Genomic DNA, 18,261 nt, shown 5'->3' with positions numbered 1-18,261 from the left:
ACATTCGTGAGTGAATCCAGATTTAATATTCAATGTTCCCTTATTTTCAAAATGGGGGTTGTATATATCTTGTCTCATTGTTGAAAGGATCCAAAAACACATATAAAAGTATAGATGTGTAAAGTAATGTGTTAATATGGATGCATCAATTTAAACATGATTACATGTGAGATATTCTAGGAGAATGTCTGGAATTAACTGCAGTGATGGGAATGCTTTCAAAGAGACCAGAGGTTGCATAAGGGTAGGTAGAAAATTCCACTAGTATATGTGACTATTTTTGTGATTATATATGTATCTATACACATGTGTGGGTATGTATGTAGTTGGATTTTGCTCTGAAATAGTAAAGTTTTGCTCCCCACTGCTCACTGTTCCTAGCTCCTGCCTCTGCCATTCAGGCAATAGTAATGGCTTCCTTGAGTGTGACTGAAAATAAATCATCTAATTTCTGGTATTTATCAATTTTGAAACAAGAAAAAATGATAAGTAGTTAATCAATATTCTATGCTCAAGTTTTTAAGTCATCAGCTCCCATTTGTAATCTGTGAAAAAAATGCAAAACGTATAGCTATTTAATAAATATAACTACTTAAAATGAGGTAAATGATTGTGTGACATTCCATGAAGAAAAACCCTAGAACAAAGAAGACAGCTTCGTTTCAAGAAGGAGGTTTTAAAACGCAAAGCAGCAACAGTATTTTCGAAAGGAAGGCTTCCACTTGGGAGAGTATGACTTTCCTCAGAATGCATAGCATGCTGCGGATCCAAGAAATCAGAATGTGAAGAACTCAGCACATGGAGCCAGATGATAGAAAGACTGTGTGATGACAGAGAACCCTTTCTAACTTTACAGGAACCAGAACTGGACGAGCAGACTCATGGGAAAAGGAAAGAGGAGATGCTGATGGGCTCTTGATAAAGGGTGAACCACCACATCTTTTTGTACCTTGCCCTGGGGGGAATTTTGTAATAGAGAGCACAAAACGTTTATGGGAAAACCCAAAAGTAAAGGGGTTTTGTTGAAAGGTGCTGCAAAGGCCTTAAAAAAGCCATGTGACCAATATGGAACTGCAGCAATAGGTGTGCACAGTGTCTGGATGATGGCTATTCAGTCTTACGTCACAAACCGCAGCCCAAGGTGGTGTGAGGAGACCTACTGAGATGGTGTAGCTTCCAAGGGAGCATGGGAATTCTGAGCAAACTGGCTGACTAGAAGAGGCCTATGGTCTGTAAAGGGAGAGGACAGTGTACATGGACTTCCCTACGGGGCTCTGGCCGATATGAAGACTGGATGGCACCCTAGCTGGTTTGGCTCAGTGGATAGAGTGTCAGCCTGTGGACTGAAGGTTCCCAGGTTTGATTCTGGTCAAGGGCACATGCCAGGGTTGCAGGCTCGGTCCCCAGTGTGGGGCATGCGGGAGGCAGCCGATCAATGATTCTCTCTCATCATTGATGTTTCTATCTCTCGCTCCCTCTCCCTTCCTCTCTGAAATCAATAAATTTTTTTTTTTTTTAAAGAAGACTGGATGGCAATGAATGACTCATAAGGTTTAGGTGGCATGATTAACACACAGGTGGCCAGCAAGGGAGATCACATTGAGGATGTATCTCATGAGATAAAAGGAAATGAGTAGTAGGCCTGTTACAAATGAGAGAGTAAGTAAGAATAAAGGACAAATTTAGATGCATAAATACAATAACAGCAGCATAAAAATACAAAAGTTAGAAATATAGCTTATAGAATATTGAGATAAGTCAATCCAATTATTCATAGGAAAATATTTTCTATATTAAAGACTTAACTTTTCATACCATGCAACTTAGAAATACAAGTTTCAAAGAAAGTGATATCAACTCACTAAAAGGGGTGGGAAAATGGAGGTGACCTGAGTAACCGAGGAAAACAGTGTTTTGACTGGAAACTAGAGGCTAAAGATAAAATGCAGATGGATAGACACAGATGGATAGATACAGAAATAATTATAAATATGTGTACAAACAGCTTAGTATCCATATATGTATTTTCCAGATCTGTCCACTGAGAGAGCCTAGAAACAGTGATACTGCAGTCGCATCGAGAACATTCAGTGCCCAGACTTTGGTTTCTAAAGACTATTCTCCAATACAGGGAACCAAGACTCCTTAGAGAAATGGCTGGTTCTAGGGCAGGGATAATAATACAAGAGCAGTCTGCAGAATCTTGTGGTGCCAAAGTAGGGAAGCACTTCAACTCTGTAATATTCTTTAAAAAAATCATAACCTCAGAATTTTTAAAACAACAATAACAATAAGCATAGTTGCCATTTAATGCACATTTATTCTGTGCCAGGCACTGTACTGAGTGCTTTACTTATATTATCTCAATTTCTGACAGCCTGATGCTACCAAGATTATCATTATAAGAAACACAGATTCATATCTGTGGCATGTTTCTTTGGGCTATGGAAATTCTTGATCCATGTATGGATTGCAGAACAACTCATTGGAAACCATAGCATTATTTATATCATTCACGTTCTCATGTTTAAAGCAGGTCTATGTTACATTACATTATTATTTGCCTTTTTTATATTTTTGTCCTGTATCTTCAAAATGTCAGGAATCCACTTATTTGTGTCAATGCACTAATGTCTCATTGAGCATCTTGCAGATAAACAAGTGTCCAACAAATAATTTTAATAATGCTTGTTTTTGCTTTACAAAATTGATATCATATTATGCATATTTTGCTTTCTTCACTCAAGATTTTATGAAAATCCTTCCAAGCCAACTAGTATAATTCCAATTCATTATTTTAAGTGGTACATAGTATTCTATGATATAAATAGACCATAATATTTTTCTATTGGTTAGTATTTACTATGTTTGTTATCCCCCCACTCACAAAATGATAAAATAAGAATTCTTGTTTATTTAGTAACTAAAGGCCCGGTGCACAAAATTCATGCACTGGGGTGGGGGGGGGGGTTGTCTCTCAGCCCAGCCTGCACGCTCTCCAATCTGGGACATCCCTCTCACAATCCAGAGCTGCTGGCTCCCAACCGCTTGCCTGTCTGCCGGCCTGCCTGCCCTTTACCGCTTCTGCCTACCAGCCTTATCGCCCCCTAAGCACTCCCCTGCCAGCCTGGTCAACACCTAACAGCTCCCCTGCCGGCCCGATTGCCCCCAACTACCCTCCCCTGCAGGCCTGATCTCTCACAACTGCCCTCCCCTGCCACCCATCTTGTGGCTGTGGGCGCCACCAGCTTTGAGGGCATGACAGTCAATTAGCATATTCCCTCCTTATTGGCTGTGGGTGCCACCATCTTTGAGGGCGTGGCAGTCAATTAGCATATTCCCTTCTTATTGGCTGAGGGCGCTGCCATCTTTGCAGCCTGCTGCTCAGTCATTTGGTCGTCCCTCACTAATTCCCCTGCTGGCCTGGACACCCCATGCAGTTTGCTGCTCAGTCATTTGGTTGTCCCTCACTAACACCCTTGCCAGCCTGGTCACTCCACGCAGCCTGTTTGGTCGTCCATTTGGATGTGATGGTCGCTTAGGCATATATATATATATATATATATATATATATATATATATATATGCTTTTGTTTTCATATGATATATTGCTAAGATGGAGTGGTATATGTGTTTTTAGTGGTAACTGGTATTGCCAAAGTGTTTGTAACACATTGTGAAATCCATGTATCTGCCAGAAAGGAGTGACAGTGCTTCTTTGCTCAAATCCCAACCAGCAATCAAAGATATTGTTTTGTTTCAATTGTGGCCAATCTATAAGCTGCTAATGCACTGAGTTTCCTTATCTGCTAGTGACTATGAGAATCACTGCATATTTTTTAAAATACTTTATTGATTTTTTTTACAGAGAGGAAGGGAGAGGGATAGAGCATTAGAAATATCGATGAGAGAAACATCGATCAGCTGCCTTCTGCACACCCCCCACTGGGGATGTGCCCGCAACCAAGGTACATGCCCTTGTCCGGAATTGAACCTAGGACCATTCATTCAGTCTGCAGGCCGACGCTCCATCCACTAAGCCAAACTGGTCAGAGCTGCATATTTTTAATTAGCTTTTGGTTTTCCTGTTTTGTGATTGGTTTCTCTACATCTTTTGTCTATTTTTATTATGCTGCCCTCTCATTCTCAATTTAAAATAGCACATGGGATTAAACCTCTCTATTCTACAGTGCAATTCCACTCCACAGCAATTTTTAAAATAGATTTGTTTATGGTATCTTTTCATAGAAAAGTCTAAAAATTTTTTTATCAAACCGGTCATTTTTCTTCTCTTTTATAGTCTTTATTTAGTATCTTTCCTGCTCCTAGTTGAATGTGCAGTTTTCTAGATTCTTTCAGAATTGTAAATTAATTCGTTAATTGATTTATTTACTTATTTATTTATTTAGATTGGTTGTTAAATTTTCTCAATATATTCTTTTAGTATCTGTTATTATCAAATGATTTTTCTCCCTAAAAGTATTGATGTAATAAATTATGGAAATAGAATTCTTAATTCATGAAAATGATATGGCATTACTAATGACTACTAGGAAATACTCACACAGTGTTTCATTATTCATTTTAGTCTACAGTGAACACAGTGAAGGTACAAATTGCCGAATTGCCTCTGAGAAGAAACAATCACAAGACATTTAAAGTGCTCTGATACATGTGCACAGTGGAAACAAGCAAAGAAGGTCCAAACCTTTTGTGTTATAATCTATTGAGCACTAACTAAAATGTAATTGATCTTAATCAGATTTAGATAAAGACACTAGTGAACATACTTTTCAAAGAATGGTCAATATCTCATCAGGAAGTGATAATAATTCTTGTAAAATTTTTAGCTCAGAGCTGGGAGTACCAACTTTGGGATCAGAAAGACCAGAATTCAAATACTGACACTTTTAACTTAGCACCTTTGTGATCTTAGAAAAAAATGAGCTTGCATTTCTTCATCTTTAAAAGGAAGATAATAAAAGTCCCTACCTCATATGAATAGTATAGGAATTTAATGAGAAAATACTAATAAAAAGCACTTGACTTAGATTTGAATGCATCATAATTTATTAATAAATTTTCACTGTTCTTATTCTCCTCTTTTGTCCCCCTTCACTGCAATAGATATTAGCTTATCACTATCTGCCCTTGTATGCATACGTTTATTTATTGTGTATATTGCTTTCTTTAATAGTGTGTTTGCGATGTGAATGCAACTTCCAGACAAGCAAACAATGTTCTTCCAATGTTCCACCAGATTGTTTCCTCTAACCCTTTTCTACATAAATGTTATATATCTCCCACTGATATGCCACATTCTAATGTGAAGACTATTCCCTCCATTCTGATTGTTTTTTTAACTCACAATACTACCGCCCCCACCCACATATATATTCCATTAATTCTGAGGAATATAAATTCTTTATTTGGATCATTCTCCTTAGAAAAATCAGATTGATAAATCTATCTCGTGTATCCAAGTACTCTATCAACACATAGTCCAATATTCCTCTGACCTCTCACCTCTCCCTTCTTATATGAGCATAACTCTGGAAATATGCAAATCTCAGTCTGGAGGCCTCCTTCAAATTTTCTTCTCCCAATCCTTGAAGATAGGCAATGACAACTTTTGAGTAAGCATATTTATTAAGATGAGTATATAATCCATACACAGTCCACATCCCTGGAAAAGCTTAGCACAGGTATGTTCATAGGGTAAATATGCTCACCATTACACTTCACCACTAGATGTCACTCTTTGACACATCTAAGCAAAGGTGGGGCCCCTTTCTACCACCAAAATGCTTGGCAGTCTAGGCACTTGTCCCATGCCTCAGAAACATCTGACAGTAACATTGACTTTGCCACACGTAAACAAATAATAAAGATTAATCTCCAATGTAAGCCCAAGGCTGTCTCTGAGTATCCTCTGATCAGGATACGAGAACCCACTTAGCTCCACTAACCAGGACCTCATTTAATAGGTACCCACCTCCAAAGGGCTGAGGCACATCTGCAGTGTTCCTGCCTGGAGAATTTCCACCTTCCCAAGCTTTACTGTACCAGAGGCAGAAGGAATCACTTCCTTTATCCCCTCAGGTTGTGTTAGTGTCACTAGCAAGAACTCAGACAGGTCTCTGGTTTTGTGATGAGAACCAAGGTTGTCAATATATCTTTACCATAAAAAGTTCATATGCAAATATGATCTCATTGTTTGGATTCTCTCAGATTCACTCTCCTACTGCTGACAGATAGATCATGGAAGTCAATTTTCAGGCTGAAAATCCAGCATTTTTCTTTTCAAATACTCACAGGAACTGAACAGAAATAGCCACTATTTCTCAGCAAGTAAGTCCACCCCAGGAACATTCTTGTGGAGCTGAGTTCTTGGAAAAAGCCAAGTTCTAAGCTTTCTAGATTCACACTTAGCATTTTTGGCTTCCAAAGATGGCCATCCCTAGAAACTTAGTGTGTTCTAACTACAAGCAAGTCCCATTTCTCTACTTGATAGTTCTCATAAATTTCTCAAGTTTTTAAAACATTATAATTTGTCTGAACTCAGGATTAAAAACAACAACAAAATTTGATTAATTGAAAATTTCAAAGTGATGAACATACTTTCACATCCACAGAGGTCCAAGTTTATATGACATAGACATTCTCTGAACACGGTTAAAACTCATGTGCAGTTGGAAATGTAATACAGTACTTCCTTAAATTTCCTTAATTTAGAAAAACGTATATAGTGCTGATAGGCTTGCATATATTCTGGCATATCTTGTCTTGAACAAGGCCTTCAAAACACAATTGTAATTATTAGCATAAGCTCAGTTGATGTTCCTTCTACTTACAGCATCCTTTAAACAGAAAAAAAAAAAAGGTACAATGTACTCTTGGCTCAAATACAGTGTAATTTTAATGCTGAAGACAGAAAATTGGATTTAAAATTCTAGGATATAGAACCTTGGCTCAGTGGACAGAGCGTCGACCCTTGGATCGAAGAGTCCCAGGTTCAATTCCGGTCAAGGGCATGTACCTTGGTTGCAGGTTCCCGGGCCCTGGTCAGGGTGCATGCAGGAGGCAGCCAATCAATGTGTCTCTCTTACATCAGTGTTTCTCTCCGTCTCTCCCTCTCCCTTCCACTCTCTCTAAAAATCAGTAGAAAAATATCCTCAGGTGAAAATTAACTTAATTAATTAATTACTTAAAAAATTCTGGGGTATAGATCCCACAATGTGACCCAAATATAAGTCAAGGTTATCTCATTTATGGTATAATCTAAGGTACTGATAAAGAATTCTAAATGTTACTCGGTTTCACAAGAAAATGCCCAAAATGTAGTTTCATAAAAATTATTTTAGAAAGCTATAGTCTAGACAGGTTAACGAGCCTAAAGTCACAGTCAGTGAGGGGTAGAATGGGGATTCGAAGGCAGGCTGGTTTTTCTGCTCATAGAGTGATAGCCACAGCTTAGTCTTCGAACAGTCTTCCAAAATAGGTCCTGTATTTTAAACTTGCCAGTTATTACTTTAATTTTTTTTCTTATAAACAAACATCACTTTAATAAAATCAATCTATGATCATACTCTCAAATGCATCTGTTTTTTGTGTGATTTATTCTATTGTCATAGTTCCCTGATTTTGAGAGAGGAAAATTAGTGTTGTTACATCTTTAGAATTCTTATCATTTGGCATCAACTGTATTGGTAGTAAAGATTTACATATGGTGTGGGCAAAAGTTGGTTTACAGTTGTGAGTATATCAAACACAGACTTTATTCATGTATTATTATTAACTAATTATTGTATTATTTCTCTTCTCCAACTGTAAACCTACTTTTTCCAACCCCTTTATATTATTTATCTGGTCATATCTGGATATTACATGAATATTGTGTACCAGTCTAGACAGTTTCATGACTGAGACCATTTATAATGCAATCTGTGTCTGTAAGACATAATAAACAGGATAGATTTATTCTGTTTCTTCTCAACAAGATTGCAAAAACAAAGACCTTGTTTTAAATCTTCAGAAAAAAGATGTCAAGTAGACTGATACTGTTAAAGCAAATTCGATAACTAAATGTCAGATGTTTTTAAAACTCCCGGGATCTTATTTTGTGTCAGACACTGCTTTAAGCACTGCATATATGTTATTTCAATTATTTCTTATCACAAGCCTATGTGATGCAAGTCAAGAAGTGTAGGTGAGATGCCTGACTCCAACAACAGTAACCAATCAGACATCATATAAGCACTTCACATATATTTTTTGATTTACCCTTGATCCCAACTCTATTAGATATTATTGTTGCAAGTCTCATTTTACAGATGAGAAAAATCATAGTTCACAGAAGTTAAATAACTTCTGGAAGATCAAAATTTTATGAATGACATCAGCAGGATTTGAATAGAGCCAGCCAATGGACTCCATACTTTTTCCTTTTGTCTGAATATTAATTACCTACATATATTTAATTGAGATGTATGTATTTATATGTTATACAAATATTTTAATGCACATTATGATCTTAGCTACAGGCATCCTATCTAATAAAAGACAAATAGGGTAATTAACCTCACCTCCGATACGCTTCCCATTGGCTAATCAGGATGATATGCAAATTAACTGCCAACCAAGATGGTGGTTAACCGCCAACAAAGATGGAGGCTAATTTGCATACTGCAGGCAGGGCAGGACAGCGCCATCTCACCTGCCCTGCTGCCATCTGGGCCTGCTATCTGCAAACTGGGTGGCAGGTGGCCCGTATGGGGCCTGACCTAGGGCTGGCAGGCAGGACCACAGCAATCCGCCACCAGCCACACCAACAAATGGCCCTCCCACACTGATCTGCCACTGGCCATGCCCACAAATGGCCTTCCCGTGTGGGTCCTGGGTTGGCGGGTGCTAATGCACGGATCTGCCTACACGCACACCTGGGCTGCCTTTGCCTTGCACAAACTATGCAGCTGGGAGAGGGGAGTGGGGCCCCTGGGATCAGGGCGGGAACTGCTTGGGGTTTGTGTCAGGCAGCCAAGAGCAGAGTGCGAACTATGCAGTCAGGAGAGGGGGTGAGGTGCCGCTGAGAGCAAGATGGGAACTTCCCAGGGATTGCGTCAGGCAGCCCAGAGCGGAGTGCGAACTAACCTGACTGGTAGCTGCTTGCTCATTCACTTAACTTGCTCATTCATTCACTCGTTCACTCACTCAGCAAACCCTCTCAGGTCCCTGGCACCAGGCCAGGCACTGAAGTTGAAGCAGGATAAGACAGAGCTATGTCCTTAAGATGTTAGTAATTCAGTATGCAGCTAGGAGAGGGGCGCCAGGCTGCCGGGAGCAGGGCGGGAACTTTCCCAGGGTGGGCTTCAGGCAGCCGGGAGTGGGGCCGGAACTTCTGCTGCGTTGCCATGGCAATGTGGCAGAAGTTCCCGCTCCTTAGCTGCTTGCTCATTCACTTACTGCTCATTCATTCACTCATTCACTCACTCATTATTCACTCACTCAGCAAACCCTCTCAGGTCCCTGGCACCAGGCCAGGCACTGAAGGTGAAGCTGGATAAGACAGAGCTATGTCCTCAAGATGTTAATAATTCAGTAGGGTGAAGCAGGCACATGAACGAGGCAGTTGTATGCACAGATGCAGTGTACTGGGTTCGGTGAGGGCTGTAACTAACGCCGACTCTGTTCTCTTGATAAACTGGGGCCTCAGGGAGCCAGGCTGCCCCAAGCCTATAGGCCTGCGCCTAGGCCAGGAGTGGCCAGGGTCCTGGAACATGACAGAGGGTGCAGGTCGGGCTGAGGGGTCTGGCCCCACCCCTCACCTCACCCTCACCCCTGAGTGCACAAATTTTTGTGCACCGGGCTATTAGTTTAAATATAAATAGCTTTGCAAGCATCTATAAGTGTTTTCTATTCTTGGATATTGACTCTCCAGTCAATACTCTTAAGACTCTGGATGTTAATTTACTTCTTTCAATTAGTTACACTTTCATAGGGTTTGGGAGACAAAAGTGATGTGAACAACTTTTTTCTACCCTCCAGCCTTCCCTCCCTCCCCGCCTTTTTTTTTTTTAAATTTTCTGTTAGCAGATAGAGTTGAGGAAAGATGAGTTTGTTCTACCTCTGTTCCAAAGACTGTTATCTCGATTGTTGGGTGACTAGAAGCGTTTGCAGCGGCAGCAGCAACAATAACATCTTGCTGTCTTCACATTCTGATTTCTGGATCAGCTATTGAGGCGTGCCCTTGAATTCAGAGCTCCAAAGGCAGCCACCAACATGGAAGCTCCCTGGCGGGACAGGCCTTTGCTGCTCTGAGAGTCCTTCTGGGAAGCTTAAGCTAGAAACCACCCCTTAACCCCCAACAAGTTTTGAAGTGCTTCATTTACTGGACTAAATCCACATCTTGTTAGCATTCCTAGTGTGCCTTTCATTTCCTGCTCGGAGCCTTCACTGATACTGCTTGCCTTGTGTCAGTGCTCTCTGGAGCTGATCCCTTTTACAGACTGCAGTGCTGGGCTGTCTCTGCATGCATGTGCCTCCATCCCCCTCGTCCCATCCCCCCTTCCTTAGCAACCCCGTCCATTCACTACCTCAAAGCCATTTATGAAAACCATTTTGACAGTCAAGTCTAATACACTTCCTTTGGTTTCCAATTTAGGAATGTTAATATCATTTTGAAATAAAATTAAAATTCAGGAAATAGAATGTTCAGATTTTGACTTAAGGCAATCAAGACAACGATGTTCCTAATGGAAGGAAGTGGTAATTGTTTATTTTTCTCTCCTCTAGTATACTGGCACTGGGAATTACGTCCTGATGCCTCGCTCACCCCTCCTGCCACTTTTCACCACTGGGGCTACACCTTTGCTGCTGCTAATGCTACTGCTTCATCCTTGCCTTGAAAATTGTTCCAAAAAGGAATGTAGGTACTCTACTTGATACTTGGCACTTGCCACAAAATATAAATAACTTTGAGACATGTGTATACAAACTAGAATTCAGGATCATGCCAAGCAAATCCCTTGCCTAAGTTTTGAGATTCCCGTATTTTTTTAATTTTTAGAATATTCTTTATTAGTAAAATTTAGCCTCAAGGTAGCCATTAAAGACAACCCAAATCCATTTAGTTAAAAAGCTCAATAACTTCATATCAAAGAATAAATATTGGTGCCAGAGCACCTTGCTGAATTTGTACTCAGATGCACACTGAAATAAATACCATACATATTTATATGTGATGGTTGTTCGGAAGACTATCAGAAAGGTAAACAACATTTGGGAAAACCAACAGCCATTTGTTTCTTTGTACCTGACCAAAAATATATTCAGCTGGTATTTGTGCTACTACATGCATGGCGCCTACAACCCATCTGATACTTCTGCTCTCATCTTTTTTCCCTGTAGAAGAGAGGGAGGAGACAGAGAGATAAAATACTACGCCCATGCCCCTAAGTGCCACAGCCAAACCAGAGAAGTGACCTGACAAAGGAGAGAGCCCTTGTCACCAGGGGCTGGGTTCACTTCTACTTTATAGTGCCTGGGTGGCACTTAAGAAGAGTTTTATAGGGAAAAAAAACACACAAAATAAAATTAAGTAAAATACAATTTCCACACTCAAATAGTTTTAAAAATTAGTTTGAAAGTTAATCAGTTTAATGCACGTCTATAGAAAGAACTAGGACTTTCTACACTCTTGATTTCTTTCCAGGCCTTTTACAAAAATATCATTGCTAGTTTCTTGCTGTTCCATTGTTTTTCCTACATATTGTAATTTATTGATTCCCCTTCCCAGTTTATGTTTTCTTCATGTTTCCATTGGAAGTATGGAATTTCCTTAGCAAATAGTATTTGATGCTGCAAGATTATTTAAATTTATTATAAATAATCATTTGATGAAACAAATGTCTATTCCATTTTCCCTGATAGGACCAACAGGGAAATATTTGAGCATTTTGCTTTTAATGAACCATTATGAACATTTACACACATACTAAAAAGTGTGATAAAAGTATACAATAAAAACCACTTAAATTCTACAATGAATATTTTACTGGACTTTCTTTAACATGTGTCTATCCCTCCACCTATCTGTCCTATTTTCAGGACTCTGTAATAAGAGAGTAAGAGGAGTCAGCTGAAAAACATTAAAAAGGGCATGATTGAATAAAACTTCCCCAAAATGTTTTCAACATTTTGACTTTGCTTTTGCCTATGTGAAAATTAAGATAAACATATGGAGGGTGTTTGAAGTATACACTGGGATTATGACTCACATCTTAATGCTTTCTGCAGGTTTTCAACAAAGTAGTTTTGTTGAGCAATAGAGGAGAAAGGGTTATCACTGACTATCAAATTAATATATACAGCTCCTTACATGCCATCACTCCGCCCTCAATTTTTAAATAATGGATTTTATAAAAAGATTGAATAAAGGACTCAAAAGCCATAAACTACAGAGAGATACAAGATGCTATTGCCAAAAAACAGATAGCACTCAATTAGTTTTTTTAAAGACATTCTTATCACATCTCCTCCTAATATTAGCTTTCTCAGTAAACAATAGCCTGCTGCAATATTGCCAGGGTCGCCCAGCTGAGATGACAATGAGCAATGACAGATGATCGGGACCATCTGAAATTATTCACACATGGCACTCACCAAGCCTTTGGTTTTTAAGACTTTTCTATCTGTGACTGTTACATGAAACCAGATTAATATGTATGTGGTAAGAGAGATAAGATATGCATTTTTAAAAAATATAAATGGAACTAAAACATTTTGGGATCCATTTTCAGCTACTAACTTATCTAATTGAGTCTGATATGTACATAAAAAGCAACAAACAAATCTTCCTGCTTTTTAAAAAACTTTAAATCTTGTAATTCTATTCAAGAACTTAGGTAAGGTTTTCAGAACTGAAGTAATACATATCAAAGCCTTTACAACATTACAATATTCCCATTATCTGTGAGGCCTTAAAAGGTCTGGCCCCTTTCTATTTTTCTTTTTTTAAAAAAATATATTTTATTGATTTTTTTACAGAGAGGAAGAGAGAGGGATAGAGAGTTAGAAACATACATCGATCAGCTGCCTCCTGCACACCCCCCACTGGGGATGTGCCTGCAACCAAGGTACATGTCCTTGACCAGAAGTGAACCTGGGACCCTTCAGTCTGCAGGCCGATGCTCTATCCACTGAGCCAAACCGGTCAGGGCTCTTTTTTTTCTTTTTTGGTTAATCCTCACCCAAGGATATTATTATTATTATTATTATTATTATTATTATTATTATTTTAGAGAGAGAGTGGAAGACAGGGAGAAGGGGGAGGGAGAGATAAACATTGATGTGACTGAGACACATTGATTGGTTGCCTCTCGCATGCACAGATAAAACCTGCAACCCAGATACATGCCCTTGATGGAGTCAAACCTGTGACCCTTTGGCGGTCAGGCTGACACCAGCCAGGGCCCCTTCCTATTTTTCCAATCTCATCTGGAATAATGTTCACAGGATTTCCAGATGAGTCAACTTTCTAGTTTTCTCCTACCTTAATGAGCTGCTATTTCCCAGTCCTTTAAGGATTCTTCTTCATTCTCTCTAACTTGGTATCATAGTCTGTGCCTTGAACACTACTCTACTTCCCTCCCCCACCTGCTGTCCTTATCCAATCCCATGTCTTTAAACATTATAAATGTCTTAATGGCTATCAAATTTATATCTCCAACTTCAAAAGCTCTCTGAGCTCAAGATTTGGTGTGAAAAGGGGCCCTAAGATCCACTGCATACTATGGGGGAGGGAGGTGGCACACCAATGAACACTTTCAGTTATGTGCTAGATGGCCAAGAGCAGAGTTCACACATCTCTGCCAAATTCTACTTCAGTGGCATCATATTGGTAACTTGAAATGGGCTGTATTGGAAATATTTTGCCCATGAAAATCATCAAATGCTACAAATCTTTGCCCCTCCCCAGAGCTAGCTTAAGAGTACACATTGCCTATAATACCCTGCAGAGTCCCAAGAAAAGCAGGCCAAAAGGATCCTAAGTAATTAAAATGCTCTTTTTTGCGTGTGTGTGTGGGGGGGGGGGAGGGGGAGGAAATATTTTTATTTTAGCTATCATTTGAAGATAATTTTCAAAATCGATTGCTTTAGTTTATTTAAAGTATCTCTATAGGCACAAAGTTCCAAATCCTGATCATCAGTTAGATTTGGTGGCTTTGGGATATTTAACCTCTTCATTCAGATGAAATAACAAGTTTAGGGAAATATGTGAAGTCATGGGAATCAAATTTAATTACTTTAAGAAAAATTTTACTAAAAATTATTATTTAGATTAGGATCTTATGATAATGGTATTTCTAACCCCTTCCCCATCCAGATACTGAGATCTGCAAGGAGATACTTAACACAAACTGCCAATCACCTTTTTCCTTCTGGAATTTGTTGTTAGCTGTTGATAGCCAAGTTGGAAAGTCATATTTTTATGTTCTGTCTGATATTGCTGCTCTGAAGAGCCATGTGTTATAGAGGAGAGGAAATCAGACAGCAATTGGAGAATAAAGGAAATATGCAAAGAGAAACAGTCTAAGAGATTTTATGGTCCAGGAAAGAGAAGGAGAGAGGGTGGGTTGCCATTCCATAACCACAATCTCTGGGGCAGGGCTGCCTGCAATTGGTTTCACATGCTTCCATTGTGTTCTGTAAATTCATACTCTTTTTGTGCTTAAAACTAAACTCCTGAATTTCACCCAAAGCTGCTCCATTCATATTTCACCTTCTTCAGATCAGTACATTTCTACATCCTTTCTTTAGGTGGTCAGTAGACTCCTTTTCTCTCACATAACTACATCCAATTCCATTGCATGTCCTACTGCTGTATCTTCTGAATATACCAAGAATCTGAATACCTCTCATCATTTCTATTGTCACCAACCTCTTCCAAACCACCAATCAATCCCACCTGGATTATTGCAATAGCTTTTTGTAGTCCCTGCTTCTGCCCCTGTCCATCTCCCCAGAAGCCTCCCCAAGTCTTTGCTATGCAGCAGCTGGTGTAAATCCTGTCACTATTCAGACCAACACTCCAGGAAGCTTCCCATTTCTCTCAGGCTAAAAACCAAAACCTTATAATGACCCTCTTCTTCAGCTATGAAACTTCACTCCACCTATTCATCTCCTTGTTTACTCCCTTATCTAACCCCATGTCTTTAAATATTATAAATGTATTAATGGCTGTTAGATTTATATCTCCAGCTTCATCACTCACTGAGCTCCACATGTGGTGTGAAAAGGGGCCCTGCTGTCTTGAATCACTCCAGACACTCCTTCCTTAGACTCTGCCTCTCTGTTCCTATTGCTTCTTAGACTTTCTCCTCCATTAGCGACTTGGCACAACTCCCCACCATCTTCAGGTGCTGAAATGTCTCCTTCTGAATCCAGACTTTTCCTGACTGTTTGATTTAAAGAACCATGTCCCCCTAGGGCCGTGGTTGGAAAACTGTGACTCGCGAGCCACATGCGGCTCTTTGGCCCCTTGAGTGTGGCTCTTCCTAAGCCTTAGGAGTACCCTAATTAAGTTAATAACAATGTACCTGCCTATACAGTTTAAGTTTAAAAAATTTGGCTCTCAAAAGAAATTTCAATCGTTGTACTGTTGATATTTGGCTCTGTTGACTAATGAGTTTGCCGATCACTGTCCTAGGGCATCCCATCTCCTTTCTAGTTCCTTTCTGCCATATAATTTACATGCATATAACACAGTATGTATTTTGTTTGTTGTTTCCCACTCCACTATAATATAAATTTCACTAGAAGAAATGTTGACGATTTAGATCTCAGCTGTACCCTCATGTGCCTAGAATGGTGCCTAGCATGTAATAAAGGCTCAATAAGCCCTGGAATAAAGGGAGCGAGTCAGTCCGGATAATAAAAATACGTGTGGGGTTGAAGTTGTGGAAATGCCTGAATTGCACAAACTCTTAGCCTCCACTGTCCTAATTCAATGGAATGTTGCCAACTCTGTGTTTTGTTCTATTTAGATTCTGCATCTGTGTGGATTTCATTTCCAAAATTTGGGGATGTATAGTAATTTAGTCAGGAAAAGCGTTGTTTCCATGGGTGCCTGGTAAACTGATTACAATGAAGCTGGCACTGGGTCCTAGTTTTAATATGACACCATGGCATATTATCATTCTAATTTCCACTATAAAGTTTGTTGTTTTTTTTTCCAGTGGCAGAATGGGTACTTTCCCAGTTTTTTTTTTTTTAAATAGAACTTAGATAAAAAGCTCATGTTGTACTTGGCATCTGATCACCCAGAGCAATCTTCTCAGATAAAAACACCATGTCAGTAGAAAGAAAGAAAAAATATCTGCTATAGGATAGAAGGGAATAATCCCTTACAAAACTGTCTCTGGATGCTAATGAACCAACACTAAAAAATAAAGACCCTATTATGGAATTGTGTGAGTGATACTGTTCACATTAAATTTCAGTGATGCCAAAGGCAGGATCACCCTGCGGATTAGATACATTAGTTAGGACAATGACACATATTTAAGCTCATCACATTAAATGATGGTTGTTGCATCTAGTTTAGATCAGAATGTAAAAATGAAAACTTGAGCTTTATTTTTAAGTCTTATTTTGATATTATTGAACATGATCTTGAGCAGAAAAAAAAAATGAAAATTATAGTGAGGCAACGATGCCCTGAAATACACATAAGATATAGCCTACTTAGTGAGGAGACCCCTCGCTCTTCCCAGGGTATAACTAGTATATTGTGTTTGTTGCTTTGGCTAAAGGCTTTAATTTCTTCTGTCTTCATATAAGATTTTGAAATCTGGTTAGATTGGTAATTGCTTCCAGTGCCATATGTAGACACTTTAAATAATGATGTAGGAGATATGAACAGGAGACAAAATGCATAGTCAATATATTTTGACTTGCTCATAAATCTAGGAAATTTAGATAATCTATAGTCATTAAGTAATGTTTGAAATCATATGTGGATAATGAATACCTCTATGGTCCTCCAAGGATAATACAGATTCCAAATTAGACACTAGATCAGATGGTCAGCATTTGACATATTCAATAAACCACATTTGACATAATTCTGTTTTTAATTGTATAATTAAAGTTATGTCACAAACCGAGTAACTAATTCCGTAAATTTTCCAATATTCAGCTATAAAATCGAGTGCTAAATTTGAACATCTGGATCTTTTTGGCCAAATGCCTACTGAATGGTTAGCTCCTCCAGGATTAATACTCACATTCTCTATAGAACATTCGGGAGTATTCTATTCCTATATTAGAAATTCTTACACTGTTACCATTTCTATGAATGTGAAGATCATGTATGTCCTCTAATGAATTTTGAGACCTCAGAGGAACACTAGAGATCACCTGAGCTCATTTTTTTCATGTTTTAGATAAGAAGTTGAGATCCAGTAAAGCAGAGTAATATGGATCCATATTGGTAGTCATGATTGCATTTAAGTGCAATTATATGCTGAAGGGGATCCAAATATGCTATCCCAAAATATGTTGCTTTGGCTAAAGGCTTATTTTGAGTTGAAGGCAATTGAGAAGCAGCAGATGCAGGAAGAACTCTCTGCTCTCCCACTTTCTGCCTGAAAGCAGGGAATAGGTTTTCCTTTGTGAATTTTACCCTCCCCTCTCCTGTATCTGATAGAGGAGAAGGACTTTTTTCTCACTGAAGACTGAAGGTGGCACTGAGTTGAATCTGTCTGCATAACAAACCTTACTAAACAACCCTCATGTCCCATTTATTGTCCGTATATTTTATTTACTGTCTCATAATTTACTACCTCTAGAAGTCCAAGCTCCTTTTCCCTTGTCTAGTCACTTTTCCACAATCCATTGCCCTTTGTTTAATTAGTATATAAGCCCTGGGTTTTAACTGCCTCTTTAGAGTTTTTACTTCTTTTCTGTGAATCCCCCAGAGAGTGCATGTAAATATATAAATATCAATAAATTACATGTGCTGCCCTGGCTAGTGAGGCTCATTTGCTTGGAACATCATCCCATACACCAAAAGGTGGTGGGTCCAATTCCCTGTCAGAGAACATACCTAGGTTGTGGGTTTGATCCCTGGTCGGGACTTATGCAGGAGGCAATCGATTCATGTCTCTCTCTCTCACATTTCTCTCTCTCTCTCTCCCCTCCCTCCTCTTCTCTCTAAAAATCAATAAAAAATTAAAATAAATAAATAATATTTCTCCTGTT

At 39.0% G+C, this 18,261-nt stretch overlaps 1 protein-coding gene across 1 annotated transcript in view; it reads right to left on the bottom strand.

The window, feature by feature from the left end:
• The window catches only part of IQCM (IQ motif containing M), a gene marked incomplete at both ends in the record, with an annotated part of 298,165 nt that overhangs the window by 611 nt on the left and 279,293 nt on the right, over positions 1-18,261 (bottom strand). The window lies entirely within an intron of this gene.

This window comes from Myotis nattereri, assembly GCF_964212035.1.
Source record: "Myotis nattereri genome assembly, chromosome: 5".
In the NCBI taxonomy this organism is placed as follows: domain Eukaryota; kingdom Metazoa; phylum Chordata; class Mammalia; order Chiroptera; family Vespertilionidae; genus Myotis; species Myotis nattereri.
Note: the sequence above shows the minus strand (reverse complement) of the source record. Positions and strands in the feature narration are given on the sequence as shown.